Here is a 10,365-nt window from a genome sequence, read left to right as displayed (position 1 = left end):
GATACCCAATGACGGTTATTTTACAGGCCGCTTCCTTAAACATCCCTTATAGACCAACTTCGTGAATGAGGCCTACTAACGGTAAGACTGACTCTTTTACTTATACATATAATATATTAGACTTTTAATTTTTTATATAGTATAAGGGTATATTTTATACATTTGAAATACTAGATGGCTTATTTATTAATAAATTAAACTTTTAATTTGATTAATCTTAAACCATATTATTATGGATTTATTAATTATCTCTTTTAATTAAACTCTTAGTTAACTTAATAAAGTCATAAGGGTGTAATTTGAACTATTCAAATACTAGGGTTTTAGAATTTAATATTTCAAAATTAATACTTTTTAATTAAATTATGAATTCCAAAACTTGAGGACAAATTTTGAAGCTCTTCAAAATATTATGGTTTAACTTTTTAAATTTCAAAAACTAAAACTTTTAAGTTCAAATTTAAACTATAAAACCTAAGGGGTGCAATTTGAAACTTTTCTAAATTACTAGGTTAAATATTTGAATCAAAATAATCCTATATCATCCATATTTAACCAAATCCATTAATTTTGATAAGGATAACCATACCAAACAAAAAAAAAACGATTTTAGGCAAGAAAAACGAGTTTTGGTAATTATTCTCAACAAAATCTGGCCAGAAAATCGAAATTTCCGGCAACAGAAGCCTGGACTCGCCGAGTCCACTGTGGAACTCGTCGAGTTCATGCAACTTGTCGAGTCCACTGATGGACTCGCCGAGTCGTACCTGTCAGACCGCAAATTTCGACTTTTTGATCCTTTGGCAGTTCACTTTTGCATCTATTCAACTAGAAAAACAACCTAGGCTCTGATACCACTAATGGATTATTAGCATAACATCAATCCTATGGTGTACATGCAACACTAATTGCTTTGATCTAGGTTTTTCTATAATGAACATACAACATTGAATACCAAAGCATAAACCCTAAAACTAGCATACCAAATCCGAAAATCACATATGATTAGGGTTTAGATCTTACCTCTCTTGTTATGTAGTAATAACAAGTTTAATCCTTCTTGATCTTGACTTCTGAAAGCCTAGTGCCCCAAGTGTTGCACCTCTAATGGAGTCACAAACACTCTATGCAAAGGATGATGTAGGAGAGAGGAGGATTTCGACCATTCTAGGGTTTCTTCAAGCCTTGGAAGAAAATCCCTTGTAATGGGGTCTATTTATACTTGTGGCTGCTAGGGTTTCTAGGTGGAAACCCTAATGTGACTGCTTAGGCCTTAAGCAGCCCATTGACCCCTTCTAGAATAGTCCTTGGACGAATTCCTTATGGGCTTCCCATAGAATCCGTCCAACCTTATTCCAAGGTAATCCATCAGCCCAATTGCAACTATCAAATAATTACAATATCAGTCTCATTTATTTAATCAGTCTCTTTTGATCACCAAATTAATTTCAAATCAATTTATGATCAATACTAATTAAATAATATGATTTCAAATAATATATTAATCTTGTAACATATTAATAAAACCATTTTGAGTACGAATTTATTATTCATATAATAAATTCTACTCTCTCTCCTCTTGTCATACTATCAAGTTGCATGAGTGAATGCAACCCAAAAGGACCATGCTCATAATCGGGTCAATTACATACCAAATATAGTTATGGGCTTAGACACCTAATCCAACAATAAAGCCTCTACCTTTATGCTTAGATGGTTTAGATCTTACTTGGGTTGCTTTTTGGTATCTTTCTTGTCCCAAGAATGTTATTTGGTGCATGCCATGTTTTGGTCGAGTTAAGCTGTCCTTTCAGACCCTAGGATGGGTCCTAAGGCATAAAAATGAGGTCCCTTGAGCTAGTTTGGTCCCTTGTTCTTTGTAGGAGGTCTTAATGGATTAAGACCGTGCATTAAGCCCTTTTTGGTCGACCAAAGTCTTAAAGTTAGAGACTTTATGGTTCTAGAGCACATTTAAGTAGTGCATCTGAAGTTTGAGCTTAGGTGCTTGATCCATTAAGCACTTATTGGAATTTTAAGACCTGCGAGGGTACGTCATGCGTAAGTTGTTGTACGCCCCGCATTCAGAGTCAAACCCCTGTAATGGGTCAATGCAAGGCAAGGTACGCCCATCGTACCGAATGGGTATGCCCCACATACGCCTTCTGTTGGGCTTCAGACTATGGGCTTCGGGTATTGGGCCATCTGTTAGGCTTTGATACTTGGACCCTAATGTTCTATCTGGATGGGTGTGTCTTGGGCTAGGTAGAGGACCGGACCTTTGGATAAGGCCCAATAAGGATTTGGGCCCAAGTTGGAAAATTGGGCCAAGTGTGGGCCTTAAAGTAATTTGAGCCTTTTTGGATCTAGATTCGGTTTGGTTTTCATTGGGTTGCGTTGGGCCGTCTGAAAATTATGGCTTGGGCTCTCTGTTTGATGGATCTTCTTGTATGAAGTCCATGAAAGGAATTAGGCCCAATTTGGAAAATTAGGCCATAATCGGACTTAGGGAATTTATTTTGATGGTGGACCTTTTGTCATTTAGTTTGGGCCTTGGTTTTGGGCCAAGCTTGAGGAAGGGTAAAAAGGTCTTTTACCCTGTATGGGATTCATAGTATGAGTCAGTGGCTAGATATTGATGGATTGTCATTTTGGAATATGTTAGAGCGTATGTGATAGTGGATCTGCAGTCAGAGAGTATTCAGGGAATCAGTTTTGTTGGGGGTGTTGTCTTGATGATGATGGTTCGGGATCGGGCAGTCAACGGTCAGGGATCGTCTGCATATTCGGTAGCACGGGGTGAGTTTTCCTCACTTTACTAACAGGGTCTAAGGTACCAAGGCCTGCCCTTTTGGATTATTATCCTGGTTTATCTTACGATTGAGTATTATAGTGATCTGTTAGATCTGTATCCTGGTAGATAGGATGATATTATGCTTAGTGATTTGTTAGATATGCTTGTTATATGTTCTGGCTATATGTTCTCCAGTAGCATGTGTTGATGTAGTATGGTTGGGTTAAGACTATACTGCTTTGTGCTACCAGTCAACAAACCCGGTAATGTTTATATCGGTACATTATATGTACAATTATCTATTATGTATATGTCGACATGGCTTGCGTGTAACGCCCCATTCCTGGTACGAAAGTAATTCTCTAAATGTTCATTTTATAAGAGCTACTCGACGAGTTGGTAGCCCTAACTCGTCGAGTAGGTGCGAGCTGGACCGCGGGGTTTAAGTGGACTACTCGACGAGTCGGAAATGGACTCGGCGAGTAGGTCCATCAGGAGGAAACCCTAATCCTTAGGGTTTGCACCTTATTTAAGCATCATTATGAGTCTTTACCCCAGCCTCCATCACCTCCACAGTCCATTCTCGAAACCCTAGCAACCATTGAGTGTCTTAAAGCCTTTCTTGCCATTTTTGTGTGATTTGAAGTTAGGAGAAGGAAGAGGTCTATTGGTGATTCAAGAAGAGGCAGAAGATCCAGAGTTTTTGTTGCATTTCAGAGCTCTTGAAGGTATAAAGTTTATACCTTGGCTTATTTTCACTTAGATCTTCTTGAAAGCTTGTTGTTGCCAATTTTGGGTCCTTTCCAAGCTAATTTCGGGTAGAGAGCTTTTGGGACTATAAGGACTTTAGATCTAGGCACTCTTGAGCTCCAGAAGCTCAAAGTTACCACCTTTATTCAACCAAGATCCCATTCTATGCCCTAGACTCTCATTTCTAGCTTGTTTTGGGTGATTTAGCTTCATAGCATCATGCATGCACGTAAAGTTAGCAACTTTACGTGTTATTCTAGCCTAAGGAGTCCAGATCTATGAATTAGAGGCAGTGAAATCACCTAGGAACAACTGTATAGTCTGAGCATGCAATGGACTCGCCGAGTTGTTCTTGGGACTCGACGAGTCGGATCGATGTCCCCAAACCCTTCTTTGATTATGAGTGAAACCACTGAGTTAAGGAGATGACTCAGCGAGTTGGACATGAGTAAGACTCGGAAACAAAAGAACTCGATGAGCCCAAGGTGAGACTCGACGAGTAGAATCGAGATGTCCCGATGTTATGACCGTTTGAACTCGACGAGTCGGTAGAGGGAATCGGCAAGTTGGGTTGACTGAGAGTTGACTTTGACCTTGGCGTTGACTTTGACCAGGAGCGTAAAATGGTCATTTTACCCTAAGAGGGATTATCAGTTTTTGATTAAGTGTTGTTATGGAATTATAGCCGGAGAGTCGCCGGAGCAGCAGATAGGGATCCCTCACCCAGCTTTTCAGCAGTCAGCCATACGAGGTGAGTTTCCTTCCAGTAGGAACGGGTCTACGGCCACAATGCCGGCCCCTTTAAGATGGTAGTAGTTCCGGACTTCAGTCCGATGTCGGGGTAGTCCCAATAAGTAGTATGTATGCTTGATGTCTTCGTGATTCATGCATGTTTATGATATGTGTTATATGTTCCGGACTTCGGTCCGATGCCGGGCAAGCCCGATGCAATATATGTGTGATTATGTTATATGTTTATGTTACATGCAGTTCATTCTGGACTTTGGTCCGATGCCGGGCGGGGTCCGATGCAGTGGGCGGGGCCTAAGTTATTCCGGACTTCAGTCAGATGCCGGGCGGGGCCCGATGCAGTGGACGAGGCCCAACTTATGCCGGACTTCAGTCCGATGCCGGGCGGGGACCGATGCAGTGGGCATGGCCCAGTATATGTTATATGTGTTATTGTATGGTATGAGGTAGTTTGGGGGAGATCACTAAGTTTTGTGCTTACAGTTTTCAGTTTTGGTTTCAGGTACTTCCACTAGCAAAGGGAAGGGCTCAGGTTGATCGCATTGCCCACACCACAGTCACAGCCTGGGAGTTCACTCTGATGATTTGATATGAGATTTTGATTTGAGACAGATACTATGATGTTTTATGATACATGACCCAGGGCGGGCCTATGATGATTTGATATGAGATTTTGGTTTGAGACAGATACTATGATGTTTTATGATACTATGTGGTTGGGTTGAGGCGGGCCTACTTTGTGTTGAAGGCCAACAGACCCAGGGCGGCCCGGATAGACTGAAGGCCCATCAGGGCGTACCAGTCATGTTGAAGGCCCGGAGAACGGTCCAGACAGGCTGAAGCCCCAACGAGGCAGCCCAGACATGCTGAAGGTTCTGAGAGTGGCCCAGACAGGCTGAAGGCCCGTTGAGGCAGTCCAGACAGGCTGAAGGCTCTGAGAGTGGTCCAGATAGGCTGAAGGCCCTGTGAGGCGATCTAGTCATGATGAAGACTCTATATGCATGTTGTTATTTGTATATGTGCTACTGTTTCTGTGTTGGTACTTTGGGGGAACTCACTAAGCTCCGTGCTTACGGTTTCATTTTATTGTTTCAGGTGCTTCAGATGTTTTGGCAAGGCGAAGGCGTGACCGTACATCCTCGTGTTTTGGACTTATGCTTTCTGGGAAACTCTGATATTGTGAAAGTTTTGAAAACTATGTGTAAATGATTCCGGTTTTAAATAAATGTTTTGGAAACAACGGTTTTGTAAACACTTCTATAGAAAAACGATTGCTTTGGAAAGTTTAAATTTTACTGAATTTTTATGGACGTTACAAGTTGGTATCAGAGCCTTGGTTTGAGTGAATTGGAGGAACACTCGTGTGAATCCAACCTCAAACTATGGAAAAAGGGGTTTTCAAAACAAATTTTCAAATGGTTTTCAAAATAATCAAAGAGGATGCGATGTGTACGATCAGCTGGAGCCAGTAAGTAGACCCCAAATTACCACACAGTTATTTGAGCTTATGATATGTTAGAACAACATGCTAGCAATAGGCTAGGGATCTTCAAGAATTGCATAGTAGAATTGCCTGATTATATGATGCCTTAGTTCCTATAGAGTTCTCTTGTTGAGATGATATGTGACTCTTTCGCGTGTGAACTGGCTATTGAGTGGATACGCTAAGTCACATGCCACATGGTTTAAAGGATCTTAGGCTGAGAGGTTTGACCCTGCTGCGCAGCTCTCGTCTGAGTCCAACCGTTGTGGGATTGAATCTTTTAGCCTAAGATTGTTTAAACGGTGGGGTATGTGATTGTCTTCATACGATAGTCATCTGGAACCAATGGAGGGTCGTGTGGCAAGCGTGGTATGGATAAGTCATATGGGGTCAGCCGACCAGTAGCGTTATTGGACGAGGTAGCGGTGGTTTCCTTGGTTGAGCGCAGTTCATAGCGGGTCGGCATGAGGAAGGATTAGCCACTCTCGAGAGAGTGAGGACAGGGCGAAGATGCACGCAAGGTGATGGAAGTCTAAGATCGGGGATTTCATGGGAGGATAAGTCTGATTTTATTGCATCTTAGTGCTAGTCGGCTTCTCTGCTCGAATGATGCTTGCTTTGTGCTTTGTGGGACCCATGTTGATGGGAGCTAACCATCAAATGAATACATTAAAATTACATGCTATGAGGGTTAAATAATCTTAGGATAAAGGACTTGGACCTATTGCGCAGCTCTCATCCGAGTCCAACCGTTGTAGGGCTGGGTCCTTTAGCCGAAGGATTACTTAAGCCTGGTTGCATGTAATTGTATTCGTGAAGTGGTTAGCTGGCGTCAGTAGAGGTTCTTCAGCAGCTAATGACAGAGGAGCTGTGGTGAGTCCTAGGATAGCCTAGGGAGTATTTAGTGCAGTTGTTTCGCTGTTGGGCAGGTTTCAGGAGTATTTTATGACTAGGACTTAGAGGACCCGAGATGATTCTTGAGGAAAGGATGGATAGGTGTGGAAGGTAGTATTGGGCCCGTACTACTGAAAGCACGGGATCCATACTCGAATCAAGGAAGATCTCGGGGATTCTAAGGGCTGGTCAGGGAATGTAGCATGGTTGGATACCATGGTTCGCGGCAGTGGTTCTGTTTCTGTCAATATTTTGGTTGTGGCTGCTCAGACATGAGGGTGGTCCTGGTATTTGGTGTGAGCCCATTGGTTGATTGGACCCATAGTATGTTGGTATTCCAACCCGATGGTTGATTAGGCCCATAGTGTGTTGTTTTGTATTTTGTGCGGTTGTTATGTATTGGTATTTTGGGGGAACTCACTATCTTTGGGCTTACAGTTTTGGATTATGTTTCAGGTACCTCAGAGGATCGTGGGAAGGCGAATGCGTGATCGTGCACATCCTCATGTTTTGTTTCATGATCTTGGGATTTCTCTGATGTTTAAACTCATTTTGAAAACTACAATATGAACAAATATGATTTTTGGATTGGTTGAAAAGGTTTAAATTTTCAAGAATTAATTTTGGGATTAATTGGATTAACTAAAAGTGCAGGGACTGTGTGGTTATTTGTTGAAAGTTGAAGCAGGAAGACTCTAGAACCCCATGGGATGGGGTGGACGAAAATTTGCTAGGAAGAGCCTAGAATTTTCGTCCAAGGGTGCTTGGATAATAAGATAAGGTAGCTTGATTATTATATTAACTAATCCAGGTCTTATCCCAAAAACCCTAGTTTTGGCCCCAAGTTTCCTTCAGCTACATAAAGACCTCCCTGGTCTCATATTTTCGTCCACTCATTTCCAAGAAGCCAAGGCCGAAATTTTGAGCTCTCATCTCCTTTCTCTTTAAGCCTCCCTGTTATTAGGGTTGGGTGTGAACCATCAGAGACACGAGGTTTCTGGTTCTAGCTTCCAAGCAATTTCGAGAAGGGTTTTGATTTGATTATCTACTAGCATAATCAAAAGGTATGTTTTCTATACCCTTTTTGTAACATCCATAAAATTCAAGCCAATTTAAAACTTTTCCAACCAATTAAAAACCATTAATTATTACAAAGTGTTTTCAAAATCGTTTCATGTTAGAGTATCCCATAAATCAAAATCATAAAGTATGAGGAGCTGCACGATCACGCCTATGCCTTCGCCTTCCCGCGATCATCTGAAGTTCCTGAAACAAAATCAACAAGTGTAAGCCCGAATCTTAGTGAGTTCCCCCCAAAATACCAACGCCATACAAACCATAACAACATCATACAAACAACACGCATACTGAGCCATCAGCCTGACTAGACCGCCTCGCAGGGCCTTCAGTCTATCTGGACCGCTCCCGAGCCTTCGGTGCGTCTGGGCCGCCTCACAGGGCCTACAGCCTATCCGGACCGCTCGCCGGGCCTTCGGCCTGACTGGACCGCCGCGCAGGTGATGGGTTTTGAGCACTACAATATTCCTATGGTGTACATGCAACCCTAATGCTTTGGATCTAGGTTTTTCTCAAGTTATACATGCAAATAATCATCCAAAGCATAAACCCTAAGTCTAGTATACACAATTTCGAAATTCGTATGTAAGAAAGGGTTTGGAATATTACCTCACTTGTTATATAACAATAACAAGAACTCATTGGCCTTTGAAAACTTAGTGCCCCAAGTGTTGTACCTCTAATGGAGTCACAAACACTCTTGCAAAGGATGTGTTAGAGAGAGGTGGATTTTCAGCTAGGGTTCTTCTAAGAAGCATAGAGAGCCGAAATCCATAGGTTAAGGGAGTTTATATAGGGCTAGGTTGCTTAACCTTTAAGCTGGACTTGAATAAGGATACCCTGGTTCCTAACTTAAGCCCAAAGCAACCCATGGACCTCCATAAGATGCCTTGGACGAAATCTTATGCGCCCAAGCTTATAAATTTCGTCCACTCCCATCAAGGAGTCCTAAGCCCAATTTTGCAACTATCAATTATTTGCAAAACCAGTCCCTCAATTATTAATCAGTTCCTTTAATCCCAAAATTAATACTATATTATTTTCTGATTAATCACTAATTAATAATATGATTTCAAAATAATATATTAATCATATAATATATTAATAAAACCATCCTGAGTACCAATTTATTATTCATATAATAAATCCTACTCTTTCTCTCCGCTTGACATCCTATCAAGTTGCATGAGTGAAGACAACCCAAAATGACCATGCTCATAATCAAATCAAGTACATACCAAAAATAGTTATGAGCTTAGACACCTAATCCAATAGCAGGGCCTTCAGTCTATCCGGTCCGCCTTGGGTCTGTTGGCCTTCAGCACAAAGCAAGACCGCCTCAACCCAACCATACAGACATATGTCGACATACTCATAACACATAAACAATCAACAGGCAAGCACAGATCATACTTATCACTAAGCATAACATCATCCTATATACCAGGATACCGATCTAACATATCATAATAGCATAACAACATCCTCTTTACCAGGATACCGATCTAACAGATCATAATAGCATAACAACATCCTATCTACCAGTATACCGATCTAACAGATCATAATAGCATAACAACATCCTCTCTACTAGGATACCGATCTAACAGATCATAATAGCATAACAACATCCTATCTACCAGGATACCGATCTAACACATCATCATTGCATGCAATCATACTATAACCAGGATAACAATCCAAAAAGGGTTGGCCTTGGTGCTTTAGACCCTGTTGATATAGTGAGAAGAACTCACCTCACAATGTCGATCGGAACTGAAGTATCAAACTCCCGAAATATGGCTCCAACACCAACACCTACATCCACCAATGATCCACTTCCATACATTCCCAAATTACTAAAATACCCCCAGAAGTCAAACTAGTTAACCCTTGGTCAAAGTCAAAGTCAACGGTCAAGGTCAACTGTCCATGTTGACCCAACTTGTCGAGTGTAGCTTACTGACTCGTCGAGTTCCTTCAGAACTCAAGAAATTGTGAAACCCCCAGTCGACTCGCCAAGTTTCCAGACAACTCGTCGAGTCCATGCAGTGTGTCCAGAATGTCGGGAAAACCCTAACCAACTCGTCAAGTTACCTATATAACTTGTCGAGTTCATGTAGAATCCAGAAAGCGGGAACCCCTCATTCAACTTGTCGAGTTGACTGTGCAACTCGTCGAGTTCCTTCAGTCCATTTCTCATTCAGATGCTTTTAAGTGAAACCAAAGCTCCAAACTGCAGATCTAGGCTCCTAGGGTGTAGTTATCACGTAAAGTTGCTAACTTTACGTGCATGCAAGGCTCCAAGAAGCTAAAACACTCATAACTAGCCTTAGAAGAAGGTTTTGGACATGGAAGAGGGCCAAAGCTTCATAAAGCTTGAGGCTTTATGTCCATAGGGGCCTAGAGGAGTCCAGATCTGAAACCATGTCCTTGTGACAAGCTCAAATCCGAAAGTGACTCGCTTTTGCACCAAAATGCCCATATACCAACATAAGATGAGATCTAAGAAATTGAAGGCCAAGGTAAAGACTTTTTACCTTCAACTGGATGCCAACACCATATAGATATTGGATCTACAAGCTTCTTCTCGATCCAAGCCTCTAAATCTTCAAGCTTC

The sequence above is a fragment of the Lactuca virosa genome, chromosome 3 (genome assembly GCF_052849685.1).
Source record: "Lactuca virosa cultivar CGN04683 chromosome 3, Lactuca_virosa_CGN04683_v6, whole genome shotgun sequence".
In the NCBI taxonomy this organism is placed as follows: Eukaryota; Viridiplantae; Streptophyta; class Magnoliopsida; order Asterales; family Asteraceae; genus Lactuca; species Lactuca virosa.
Note: the sequence above shows the minus strand (reverse complement) of the source record.